Raw genomic sequence first — 14,008 nt, forward strand, 5'->3', positions numbered from 1 at the left:
CATTGTGTCCTGCGGAACAAAGAGGAAAATAACCATTCAGACTGTTTTAGGCACAAAGGTTAAAAGCCAGCATCTGTGATGGTATGGGGGTGTATTAGTGCCCAACGCATGTGTAACTTACACATCTGTGAAGGCTCCATTAATGCTGAAAGGTACATACAGCTTTTGGAGCAACATATGTTGCCATCTAAGCAACGTTATCATGGACGCCCCTGCTTATTTCAGCAAGACAATGCCAAGCCACTTATTACGACAGCGTGGCTTCATAGTAAAAGAGTGCAGGTAGGAGACTGGAATGCCTGTAGTCCAGACCTGTCTCCCATTGAAAATGTGTGGCGCATTATGAAGCCTAAAATACCACAACGGAGACTGTTGAACTGTTGAACAACTTAAACTGTACATCAAGCAAGAATGGGAAAGAATTCAAATAAAAAAATGTGTCTCCTCAGTTCCCAAACGTTTACTGAGTGTTAAAAGGAAAGGCCATGTAACACAGTGGTAAAAACGCCCCTGTGCCATCTTTTTTCCAATGTGTTGCTGACATTAAATTCTAAGTTAATGATTGATTGCAACAAAAAAAAAGTTTCTCAGTTCGAACATTAAATATCTTGTCTTTGCAGTGTATTCAAAGGAATATAAGTTGAAAAACATTTTCAAATCATTGTATTCTGTTTTTATTTACGAATTACACAACGTGAAAACTTCACTGGTTTTGTATATAATGTACTGTATATATATCATAACTGTATTTGCATATGTATGTACAGTATGTATGTATGTATGAATGGCAGCACGGTCTGATAGTTTATACATCAATGATGAAATATTAACATTGCAACACATCAGACTGTGTGGTCGGTAGTTGTGGGTTCCATAGGCCTCTAAAGGCCTACTGAAACCCACAACGGATTTATACATCAATGATGAAATCTTAACATTGCAACACATGCCAATACGGCCTTTTTAGTTTACTAAATTGCAATTTTTAATTTCCCGCAAGTTTCTTGTTGAAATTGCACAGAATTTCACGGACTGTAAGGAAATATTAGCGCTGCACAAAACACGGCTAAAAGTCGTCTCCGTTCATGGCATAATTACACAGTATTTTGGACATCTGTGTTGCTGAATCTTTTGCAATTTGTTCAATTAATAATGGAGACGTCAAAGAAGAATGCTGTGGTGGAAAGCGGTGGATTGCAGCTGTCTTTAGCACCGAGACACAGCCGGTGTGTCTTTGTTTGTTGTGAAGCTTTATCACAGCGTGGTCAAGCGAACATGTTTTCTTTACGTCAACCAGCAAGTTTTTGGATGGGGAAATTGTGATACATATCTTACCGGAGAAATCATTGGATTATTCGTCGTCCTGCAGCATTTGTTTAAAAGGCAGCTGTGAGCTTGAATCCTTGGCTTCTCTCTGAGACACTGCGTGTTCACCGCAGCCATCCGACCTCGAGGTATGTCTTTACAATCTTTAAAATCTCACTAAAACACTATTACAACAATAAGCAGATAAGGAATCTTCCAGAATTATCCTACTAAATGTGTCTAATTACATCGGAAACGCTCACACTGCCGCCGCCCGGAGCCGTCGCTTTTTTTTCTTTTTTCTAGTCCTTAACTATCAATATCTTAATTCACGAATCTTTCATCCTTGCTCAAATTAATGGGGAAATTGTCGATTTCTCAGTCCGAATTGCTCTTACTGCTGGTGGCTCCCATTAAAAACAATGTGAATATGTGTGGAGCCCTGAAACTCGTGACGTCACGCGCACATATTATCCGGTAAAGGCAGGGCTTTTCTATTAGCGACCAAAAGTTGCGAACTTTATGGTGGATGTTCTCCACTAAATCATTTCAGCAAAAATATGGCAATATCACGAAATGATCAAGTATGACACATAGAATGGACCAGCTTTTCCCGTTTAAATAAGAATCTCATTTCAGTAGGCCTTTAAAGGTCTGCTTTATGTGTCATACTTGATCATTTCGCGATATTGCCATATTTTTGCTGAAAGGATTTAGTAGAGAACATCCACGATAAAGTTTGCAACTGTCGGTGCTAAGCGAAAAGCCCTGCCTCTACCGGAAGTCGCAGACGATGACATCACATGTTGATGGCTCCTCACATATTCACATTGAGTTTAATGGGACCCTCCAACAAAAAGTGCTATTCCGACCAAGAAAACGACAATTTCCCCATTAATTTGAGCGAGGATGAAAGATTCGTGTTTGAGGATGTTGAGAGCGACGGACTAAAACAGTTAAAAAAAAACGTGATTGCATTGGGACGGATTCCGATGTTTTTAAAGACATTTACTAGGATAATTCTGGGAAAACCCTTATCTTTCTATTGTGTTGCTAGCGTTTTAGTGAGTTTAATATTACCTGATAGTCGGAGGTGTACGTCCACGGGTGTGTTGACGCCAATGTCTCAGGGAAGTCGACGGCAGCTTAATGGACGGCCCAAGCTCAGCTTTTCTCCGGTAAGAAGCAACTTTTTAACCACAATTTTCTCACCGAAACCTGCTGGTTGACATTTGGTCTGGATTCATGTTCGCTCGACCGCGCTTTGATCCATAGTAAATTTTCCCCTCCGTGAATTTTAAACAAGGAATCACTGTGTGTTTGTGTGGCTAAAGGCTAAAGCTTCCCTACTCCATCTTTCTACTGTGACTTCTCCAATATTAATTGAACAAATTACAAAAGATTCAGCAACACAGATCTTCAAAATACTGTGTAAATATGCCGTTAAAGCAGACGACTTTTAGCTGTGTGTGTGCGTAGCACTCATACTTCCTAAAAACGCGTGACGTCTCACGTACACGTCATCATTACACGACGTTTCCAAGACGAAACTCCCGGGAAATTTAAAATTGTAACTTAGTAAACTAAAAAAGCCGTATTGGCATATGTTGCAATGTTAATATTTCATCATTGATATATAAACTATCAGACTACGTGGTGGGTAGTAGTGGGTTTCAGTAGGCCTTTAACTTTTAATTATAAAGTGTCCGTAGTGTGTGAAAGTGAGTTTGAATGTGTTGGCCCTGCGATGAGGTAGCGACATGTCCAGGGTGTACACCGCCTTCTGCCCGATTGTAGCTGAGAAAAGCGATATAAAAAGGGATGTATGTATGTATGAACGCAGCGTGGTGATTTACTTTGAAAAGCCGTCACCGGAAGTGGAACTCCCCCTTCCCTTCATGTACTTTGACACCGGCAGATATCCACACAGTGCAGCCTCGCTGCTCCTATTCTTTACCCCAGCTTCCTCCCCTCCGACATCGGCTGTCTCTTTCCTCCTCGTTTTGTCGGAAGAGAGACCCCGTCGGATGCCCCTGGAAGCCGGGGTTGCCTCCTCCACGTCCAGGTAAGGGGCGCTTATCTCTCCTTTACGTACGGGGCATGTAGCGGCGGCTACATCCCCGGCCTGTTGCCCGCCGTCGCTGCTCTTTTGTGGCCGAGGTTTGCAGCGCTGCTGCCCCGTTATGTGGTCCCCTCCACCCGGGTGATTTTCGGCATAGCTCCGGGAAGGATGGTGCGTTCCGTGCCTGGTACGCCACTTCCTCGTTCACCGCCTTTTTTGTTGCTTATTCGCCGCCATTGGCATGTAAACAAACCCGGTTTGCTTTAAACTCTTAGAAAAAAAACACGAAGTAGGTGCGTTTGTATGACGGCAATGTTTAGTGGTGTTAGCCCGTAAGCTAAGCGGTGTTGGTGGCGAGTGACCTCCGCCAAGCACTGGCTGTGCATCACTTCTGTCACCCATTGTGCAGCTATTGTGCATGCAAAGCTGTGTTTTGTGTTGTCTCTTTCTAAGTGTGTAGTTCTGGTCAAGTTAGTGTTGATATAAACATTGGATTTCCCCCATCATTATTTCTGCCTACATGATGATGATCAATCAATCAATCAATCAATCAAAGTTAACTTATATAGCCCTAAATCACAAGAGTCGCAAAGGGCTGCACAAGCCCTGATGTGGGATATGAGCAGAGGATGTCGTTGTGATCCTCTGCTCAGATCCCACATCAGGGCAAGGAAAAACTCAACCCCATGGGCTACAATGAGAAACCTTGGAGGGGACCGCAGATGTGGGGACACCCTCCGCCCCTGGGCGACCGGTCCAATGGACGGCCAGTGGATCTACAGTGGGGCAAAAAAGTATTTAGTCCGATTGTTCAAGTTCTCTCACTTAAAAGGATGACAGAGGTATGTAATTTTCATCATAGGTACTTTTCAACTGTGAGAGACAGAATATGAAAAAAAAATCCAGGAATTCACATTGTAGGAATTAAAAAAAATATATTTGTAAATTATGGTGGAAAATAAGTATTTGGTCAACCATTCAAAGTTCTCACTGATGGAAGGAGGTTGTGGCTCAAAATCTCACGATACATGGCCCCATTCACTCTTTCCCTAACACGGATCAATCGTCCTGTCCCCTTAGCAGAAAAACAGCCCCGAATCATGATGTTTCCACCCCCATGCTTCACAGTAGGTATGGTGTTTTTGAGATGCAACTCAGTATTCTTCTTCCTCCAAACACGACGAGTTGAGTTTATACCAAAATGGATACATGGATGATACAGCAGATGACTGGGAGAATGTCATGTGGTCAGATAAAACCAAAATAGAACTTTTTGATGATGACAGGGGAAGTGTCACTTGTGACGTCTTGAGTTTGACCAGGCGGTAATACTACGCATGCGCTAATTGTTTTGGGAAGCGAGTTTGACCCGGCAGTAATTCAAAGCAGGTGCATACTATATGCCCTGCGGCAATTCAAGGAAATACGGTATATACAATATATATGGGCAGCACAGTGGAACATTGGTTAGTGCATGTGCCTCACAATACGAAGGTCCTGAGTAGTCCTAAATTCAATCCCGGGCTCGGGATCTTTGTGTGGAGTTTGCATGTTCTCTCCGTGACTGCCTTGGTTCCCTCCGGGTACTCTGACTTCCTCCCACCTCCAAAGACATGCACCTGAGGATAGGTTGATTGGCAACACTAAATGGTCCATAGTGTGTGAATGTGAGTGTGAATGTTATCTATCTGTGTTGGCCCTGTGATGAGATGGCGACTTGTCCAGGGTATACCCCGCCTTCCGCCCATGTGCAGCTGAGATAGGCTCCAGCACCCCCCGTGACCTCGAACAGGACAAGCGGTAGAAAATGGATGGATGGATATACATTATATAACAATTACCGTGTACAATATTACAGTATATATAACAGCTGCAGCATTAAATAGAGAGTAGATCCAGCATAAAATAGACATTATAAAGAAAGAGAGGTAACTAACATAGAAGCGGTCAGGTAATAGACAGATATCATCTATTGCTGTATGGCGAGTGATTATACAGCTTGATGGAGTGCGGAATGAAGGAATTCTTGAATAAAACACTGTGGAAACGAAGCTTAAGGAGCCTGTTGGAGTATGAGCTCAGCTGTCCCCCAATTGTCTGGTGGAGTGGGTGGCAGGATTGTCCATGATGGCGAGCAGTTTGTCCAGTGTCCTCCTGCCTTTCACTGACACGAACCCCTCCAACTGCGTGCCAATAGTTTGACCGGCTTTCCGGATCAGTTTGTCAATGTGGTTTACGTCCCTTTTGCTGGTGCTGCTCCCCCAACATACCACTGCAAAGTACAGGGCACTGGCCACAACAGACTGATAACATATATCCAACAGCTTGCTGCACACATTAAAGGTACAGCAAGCTTAAACCAGTGTGGGTGGCACTGGAAGCGAGTTTGGGCGAAGTGTCTCGCCCAAGGACACAACTGACCCGACTGAGCCGAGCGGGTGTTGTTGATGTCGATATCGAGGTGTAGACATGATCAGACCCAGACCTAAAAGCCTCTTGTCAGTTTGGGCGAAGAGCTGATCCTTTTAAGTGCAGTAATGACAGTTTGATGATTGATGGCGAGGGCCAGTTTTCCCCACCAGACTCCGCCCACTGTGAATGGGTACGAATGGTTACCATTTGTACAAATTCTGGTCAATATCTGAGTGTGTGGAGCCAAGTAATGACTGTTAAAAATATTAAGGCGAACCATCAGATTAAATGTTGGCGGCAGGCCACGCCCACATCCTATGGCGTTGGCAAAAGTTCCTTCGCCATCTGTCTGGTATCTGCCTTTTAAACCGCAGCTATTTTTTTTAATTTTTATGATAAAGTCAAAAAATGTTTGTCGGTTTCAATGACGTCACGCACTTCTATCTCTCTGGCTACGAGGGAACAGCTTGTAGATTGTAGGGTTTCCCACACACTCATTTATTTGTGGCAGCCCGCCACGAAAGAATTACACCCGCCACAAATAAAAAAAAATTAAAAATTAATATATATATATTTTTTTGCTTTTAACTCTCTCGACCGCTCATAAAAGCAATTGGACTCTGTCTGCGAATGGCACCTGTAGTTACATATTATATAAATATGTAAGTATTATATAAATATGTATATAAATATGTACATAAAGTGTTGTAATTATATTCCAACTCCGCGTTTTTCTTGGTCATCGCCGCCGCCGCTACCCCCCATACCCCCCCATAGAATGGGAATTGTTCTGTGTTATCCATCACGGTTTTACAATAATTTTACGGTCCATCCATCCATCCATTTTCTACCGCTTATTCCCTTTTGGGGTCGCGGGGGGCGCTGGCGCCTATCTCAGCTACAATTATTATAATTTTTATTGTTTCATCTTTAGTGAAACTCTTGCTTTTGAAACCGTTTACTTTGAAAGTTTCACTTCCGTTTCCGTTTTTATGCGCGTTGATGTCAACTTCCCTGCCACTTTAAAATATTTGAGGCAATAATGACTTCTACATTTCTGTCATTTTAAAAGAAGTGAACTGAAGTAATGTGGTAATACTGTAAATAAACTGTAGATAACACTGATCAAGTGATACCTGTGGATGTGAAATGAACACATGTAAATATTAGTGACTAAATACTGTTGGGACTGAACCATATACAGTGATTCATTAGGATAATATTTTCTTCTAATGGTGCTGTCTTTGTTAATTTTAGGATTTTAAATTGGTGAAAAACCAGGAGCTTCTGGGGGCATTGCCCCCCTCGTTCCCCAGACCCTCAGAAATTTTTTCAGTCTTTTTCATTGTGGTCAAATCACATGTCTGCAATCATCCATCCATCCATTTTCTACCGCTTATTCCCTTTCGGGGTCGCGGGGGGCGCTGGCGCCTATCTCAGCTACAATCGGGCGGAAGGCGGGGTACACCTTGGACAAATCGCCACCTCATCGCAGGGCCAACACAGATAGACAGACAACATTCACACTCACATTCACACACTAGGGCCAATTTAGTGTTGCCAATCAACCTATCCCCAGGTGCATGTCTTTGGAGGTGGGAGGAAGCCGGAGTAGCCGGAAGGAACCCACGCATTCACGGGGAGAACATGCAAACTCCACACAGAAAGACCCCGAGCCTGGATTTGAACCCAGGACTGCAGGACCTTTGTATTGTGAGGCAGACGCACTAACCGCTCTGCCACCGTGATCATGGTCATTTTAATTTGAAACAATAATACCGAATTTTCCCGAAGATAAGCCGGTACTTTTTTCCCCCCAAGCTTTGAACCCTGCGGCCTATAAAACACTGCGGCTAATTTAGGAATTTTCCCTCGCTGATGACCATACTATTTGGTATTCAACAAATAGCTTTCATATAACACAGATAGCGACGCTAAACAAATGATTTTTTGTGCTATGGCGCCATCTTTTGGATGAGTTTCCTGACTACAGGTGCTGCGGTTTGAAAATGCACTTCCTGTTTCATGCTTTGAAACGGAAGTATAACTGTCCATAGCGTTCTAATCGTATAAATTCATAGTTTGTTAGTTTTACAAAATAACCAAAAACAATTAATTACTAAACCGTACCATGTGTGATATCTGTAGGAGTGTTTTCATGCATATTTGTACGCGCTAACGTCTTTAGCATTAGCTAATGTGCTTACACGTTCACAAGTGTTTTTGTTAATATTATTAACACACAATGGCATTCTTTCTGTATTGGTTCAGTTTCACAAATTCCTCAGTAAATTCACCAAAACGTCACTGGAGTTATCGAGTCTGTTTAGCTGATTGAAGAGCTGGCTTCCCCAGCTAGTGGGTCCGTGACGATGACTTCTGTTTTGTTTGATCAGCCGTTTTACTGCTGTGTTACAGGCACCGTTTGAAAACAATTAAGATATGTAAATAAACATTTACAAAATATTTTCTACCAGTATATATCTGCGTCTTATTTTGGGAAAATTATTCATTTATTAAAAAATCTATAGCCCGGAGAATACGGTACTAACCTTCGGAAACTTTATCATCCTTTTATCATTATATCGTTGTTACATCCCTACTGTACACTCGGAGGATTATGACACAAATAGTTTTTGTGTCAGCTCAGTGGTCTTGTGGTTAGAGGTTCTGCTATGAGACTGGGAGGTCGTGAGTTCAAACCACGGCCGAGTCATACCAAAGACTACAAAAAATGGGACCCAATGCCTCCCTGCTTGGCACTCAGCATCAAGGGGTTGGAATTAGGAGTTATTCACCGAATGACTCCTGAATGCAGCGCACGCTACTGCTCCCCTCACCTCCCAGGGGGTGGTACAAGATGATGGGTTAAATGCAGAGGGTACTGTATTTTTCGGATTATAAATCGCTCCGGAGTATACGTCGCACCGGCCGAAAATGCATAATGAAGAAGCTAAAAAAACATATATACGTCGCACTAGAGTATAAATTGCATTTTTGGGGGAAATTTATTTGATAAAATCCAACACCAAGAATAGGCATTTTAAAGGCAATTTACAATAAATAAAGAATAGTGAACAACAGGCTGAATAAGTGTACGTTATATGACGCATAAATAACCAACTGAGAAGGTGCCTGGTATGTTAACGTAACATATTATGGTAAGAGTCATTCAAATAACTATAACATATAGAACATGCTATTCGTTTACCAAACAATCTGTCACTCCTAATCGATAAATCCGATTAAATCTTCTTCCTTGATGTCGCTTCTAAACATCTCTGCCAACTCCAAAGGTATGCGCCGCTTCCTCTTGTCGTTTTCTGCTGCATATTTCACTACATCCAGCTTGTAATCTGCAGTACATGATTTCCTTTTCGGTCCAATTTTTGATCAGCCCTTCTCAGTTTTTATAAGTTACCGCCAACGATGAAATGATCAATTTTAATAACTACAGCAGTAGCATATAGCATCTAGCAGTTAGCATTCCATGACCCACAATGCACTTCTGCCATGACCCTCCCCCGCTGAATTCTTATTGGTTGACGTGTATGTGACGATTGCTGACGTGTGTGTGACGATTGCTGACATTGTTTTCGTCTCTTCCGCGAATTAGATAAATAATAGTATTTTATATTTTACTATAATGTGTTAATAATTTCACACATAATTTGCTCCGGAGTATATGTCGCACCCCTGGCCAAACTATGAAAAAAACTGCAACTTGTAATCCGAAAAACACAGTAAGCAAAGTAGTGGGCTTTCTAACAGTGCATCTATTTATTTTAGTTATTTAAAAGGGATAACCGTGATAATTTTGGTCACAGAAATCGTAATAGAAAATGTTCATATGGTTACATCCCTAGCTAAAATTGCACGAATAAAGTGCATTTACTCAATGGACATCTTATTACATTTTATTTATTCCACAACAAGCACACTATGGTGGTAAATAGGGGTCAAAAGTAAAACAATAGAATTCTAAAAAAACGAAATACTGAATACAAATGTATTATAAGGCCCTATATTTGGAGTCAATATCTATTGTGTTTCCAGTTTAAAGTGTTGACGCCAACACGGGCGAACATCAGCACCTATGGCGAATAATGCATCGTTGATGTTTTGTAATAATGTCCGGCGTGGTAACGTGATGCAAGACTGATTGAGTTAGCAGCTTTAATCTTATGAATAAGTGAAGTGTCACATATCGTGCCAACACAGACAAAACGTGTTATTTGACACCCAGGTAGCGTCACTCTCCTCCACCTGCGCCACTCTATAGTTCACCGCTATTAGGAGCGGCTGCGCTTTGTATCAAGCAAAGTGCGAATAATTACTCCGGAGCAGTTCATTCCAGCCCCACGTAAATTTTGATGAAGCACTTAAATCCACGCGCTGATTGGATTTCCGACGAGCAACCACAATTTACCATGCAACTTTCTCCTGTTGGTGCTGGCAGCCATCCTGCTGCACTTTGCAGAAGGCTGCTGAGCTTTATCTAAGCCTCCGCCCTCCATGTCGATGACTTATGCCGCTGTCGGTCTTCATTTTTTGACTAATGACTTCATTAAACGTATTAGTGCTACGTTGCCAGAGAGGTTAGATCCGGCGTGGCGAGCCAAAGAGGGGCGGTGACTCATTCCGTAGTTTTATCTGCATTTCACAGTGCGCCTATTAGCGGCGCGGCAAACGCCAATGCTGTGTTGACTCCCGTGTTGCAATCCTCCACCAAATAGCGTCTTATTCAAAGTCGCATTTGTTTTTCATTTCAATCCTGTCTGCAGTACCAGCCTGTCACCTGCACAGCAGGAGCCTCTGTTTGCATGAAAAGACATTCTAATTTCAAGCATCGCAGTGTTTTGGCTCAGTGTACTCCGTGTGTGTGTGTGTGTGTTTATGTGTGTATAATGCTTGATAGTGGCGCCAGTGCGTGTGTGTATATTTTATATATATATATATATATATATATATATATATATATATATATATATATATATATATATATATATATATATATATATATATATATATATATATATATATATATATATATAATATCTCCTTTTTACACCGTCGTTCCTGATATATTCTTTCTCTGAAAAAAGAGACTGGAGGAAACAAACATTTGTTGAGGTGGTGGGCTCCTGCAACAAAGAAAATAATACTGTATTTAAGCCGCAGCCACCAAATTGTAGAAGACAATTTAAAAAAAATATATATACTACCTGCAACAGACTATAAGCCGCGAATGTATACCGACATGAACGATTTTATCAATGTTTTATTACATACCTTAATTGGTTTACAAACGGTGCCTGTAACATGGCAGTAAAGCGTCTGGTTGCTTTTTTGGGTCTGCTCCTGTCTCCGGCCATGCTCCCCCCCCACCCTAGCAGATGATGGCGGCCAGCACCGCAGAGGCCATCACAGTGTATATGTATTTTTGTTGTTGTTTTACTTTTGTGGTTGTGTGTAGAAGTGGCTGGTTGCATCAGCTTTGCACTTTTTATGTCTTTAATGTCCTTTGTTTTCTTTGATATTTCAGACTATAAGCCGCAGATGTATACCGGCATGAACGCTTTTGTCAATGTTTTATTACATACCTTAATTGGTTCACATGCGGTGCCTGTAACATGGCAGTAAAGCGTCCGGGTGCTTTGTTGGGTCTGCTCCTGTCTCCGGCCATGCTCCCGCCCCACCCTAGCAGATGATGGCGAGCAAAATAATCTGAGTGCTGTCAACTCTGGTTATCTAACCGTAAAAGGCACCGTTTTAAAAAAAAAATACCGGTATCAACGTATGCCGCCATTCGGACTAAAAATACAATGGAACAGAGCGGTCAAGCGAACTTGGTTCCCTACCACATGTCAGCCGGCAGGTTTCGGTGAGAAAACGGTGGTAATAAGTCGGCTCTTACCGTAGACATGAGCGGAGAGCTTGCGTCGTTCCTCTTGCGTCCGTCAAAGAGGCAGCTGTGGACTCTCTTGCCTTCTCCCACCGGCCGCCCCCGACCGTCGGATGCTTCCATCGTGGAGGAGGGGGAAAAAAAAAAATCTCAGCCCGGCTGCTTTCTCCTCGTCGAGAAACATGGCTTCCCTCGGAGACACTGGCGGTCGCCACACCCCTCCGTCTTTCAGGTTGTACAGGTACTTCCATATAATCTCACTAAAACACTAGTAACACAATAAGCAGAAAAGGGATTTTCCAGAATTTTCCTAGTAAATTTGTTTAATAACATCTGAATCGCTCTGCCGTCTAGTTAAATTTTTTTTTTATTTGTTTCCTAAGCCTTCACTTTCACTTTCCTCATCCACAAATCTTTCATCCTCGCTCAAATTAATGGGGAAATCGTCGCTTTCTCGGTCCGAATCGCTCTCGCTGTTGGTGGCCATTATTGTAAACAATGTGCGGATGTGAGGAGCTCTACAACCCGTGACGCGCACATCGTCTGCTACTTCCAGTACAGGCAAGGCTTTTTTAATAGCGACCAAAAGTTGCAAACTTTATCGTCAATGTTCTCTACTAAATTCTTCAGAAAAAATATGGCAATATCACAAAATGATCAAGTATGGCACATATAATGGACCTGCTATCCCCGTTTAAATAAGAAAATCTCATTTCAGTAGGCCTTTAAATTTGATACCTTTTTACCTACACCCTGCCTCCTGTTGACGTCTATATACCATCGTCTCACACACGTGTTCTCGACACCTACAAAGCAATTAGCTACCTGCTGCCACCTACTGCTATATAAGACTATTACACGGTTACTCTGCCGAGCCCTAGACAGTACAGACACTCAACAACGGCACATTATTTGCGGATTATTACTGGTTTGTAAAAAAAATATTTTAAACCCAATTAGGGAAAATTACCTTTTTTAAACCCAATTAGGGAAAATTACCTTATCTCCCACAGCACACTAGACTGTATCACAGTGGTTGAAAAACACTGATGTAGACCACAAGGAATTGTTTTAATCGTAGAAAAAATCATAATGCTATCCCTTTTTAAAGACCTACTGAAACCCACTACTACCGACCACACATTCTGATAGTTATTATATCAATGATGAAATATTAACATTGCAACACATGCCAATACAGCCCATGTTTAAATTTCCCTCGGAGTTTCTTGTTGAAAACGTCGCAGAATGATGACGCATGCGCGTGACGTCACGGACTGTCAGGAAATATTAGCTCAGCACCAGTTACGGCTAAAAGTCGTCTCTTTTCATCGCATAATTACACAGTAATTTGGACATATGTGTTGCTGAAACTTTTGCAATTTCTTCAATTAATAATGGAGACTATAAAGAACAATGTTGTTGGTGGAAAGCGGTGTATTGCAGCTGTCTTTAGCACCGAGACACAGCCGGTGTTTCTTTGTTTTTAACACAGAGCGGTCTAGCGAACATGTTTTTTATACGTCAACCGGCATGTTTTTGTATGAGAAAATTGTGATATATATCTTACCGGAGACATATTTGGATTATTCGTCCTCCTGCAGTAGCTATTCAAAACGCAGCTGTGAGCTTGGCTCCTCGGCTTCTTTCTGAGACACTGCGTGTTCACCGAAGCCATCCGACCTCGAGGTATGTCTTTACAATCTCACTAAAACACTATTAAAACAATAAGCAGATAAGGGATCTTCCAGAATTATCCTAGTAAATGTGTCTAATTACATCTGAAACGCTCACACTGCCTTCGCCTGGAGCCGTTGCTTTTTATTTTATTATTATTTTTTTTTTCTAGTCCTTCGCTATCAATATTATCATCCACGAATCTTTCATCCTCGCTCAAATTAATGGGGAAATTGTCGTTTTCTTGGTCCGAATAGCCCCTGCTGCTGGAGGCTCCCATTAAAAACAATGTGAGAACGTGAGGAGCCCTCACCCTTGTGATGTCATCGTCTTCGGCTTCCGGTAAAGGCGAGGCTTTTTATCAGCACCAAAAGTTACAAACTTTATTGTCGATGTTCTTTACTAAATCCTTTCGGAAAAAAATATGGCTATATCGCGAAATGATCAAGTATGACACATAGAATGGACCTGCTATTCCCGTTAAATAATAATATGTCATTTCAGTAGGCCTTTGATGCGTCTTAAAATACAGTGCACCTTTTGTATGAAAATCAACCTTATTTTGTATGAAAATCGCCTTATAATCCGATGTGCCATATAGTCCGAAAAATACGATAAGAACTGGACATGCAATGTTACAATAAGAA

The 14,008-nt window shown here is 41.9% G+C and overlaps 1 protein-coding gene across 1 annotated transcript in view; it reads left to right on the forward strand.

The window, feature by feature from the left end:
- Nucleotides 1-3,183: 3,183 nt before the first annotated feature.
- fut8b (fucosyltransferase 8b (alpha (1,6) fucosyltransferase)) overlaps nt 3,184-14,008 on the forward strand; it is a 333,042-nt gene continuing 322,217 nt past the window's right edge. Inside the window, exon 1 of the mRNA XM_061885779.1 lies at nt 3,184-3,370. The gene's annotated coding sequence lies outside the window, so the exon portion shown is untranslated. The remainder of the gene's footprint in view (nt 3,371-14,008) is intronic.

This window comes from Nerophis ophidion, linkage group LG24 (genome assembly GCF_033978795.1).
Source record: "Nerophis ophidion isolate RoL-2023_Sa linkage group LG24, RoL_Noph_v1.0, whole genome shotgun sequence".
NCBI classification, from domain to species: domain Eukaryota; kingdom Metazoa; phylum Chordata; class Actinopteri; order Syngnathiformes; family Syngnathidae; genus Nerophis; species Nerophis ophidion.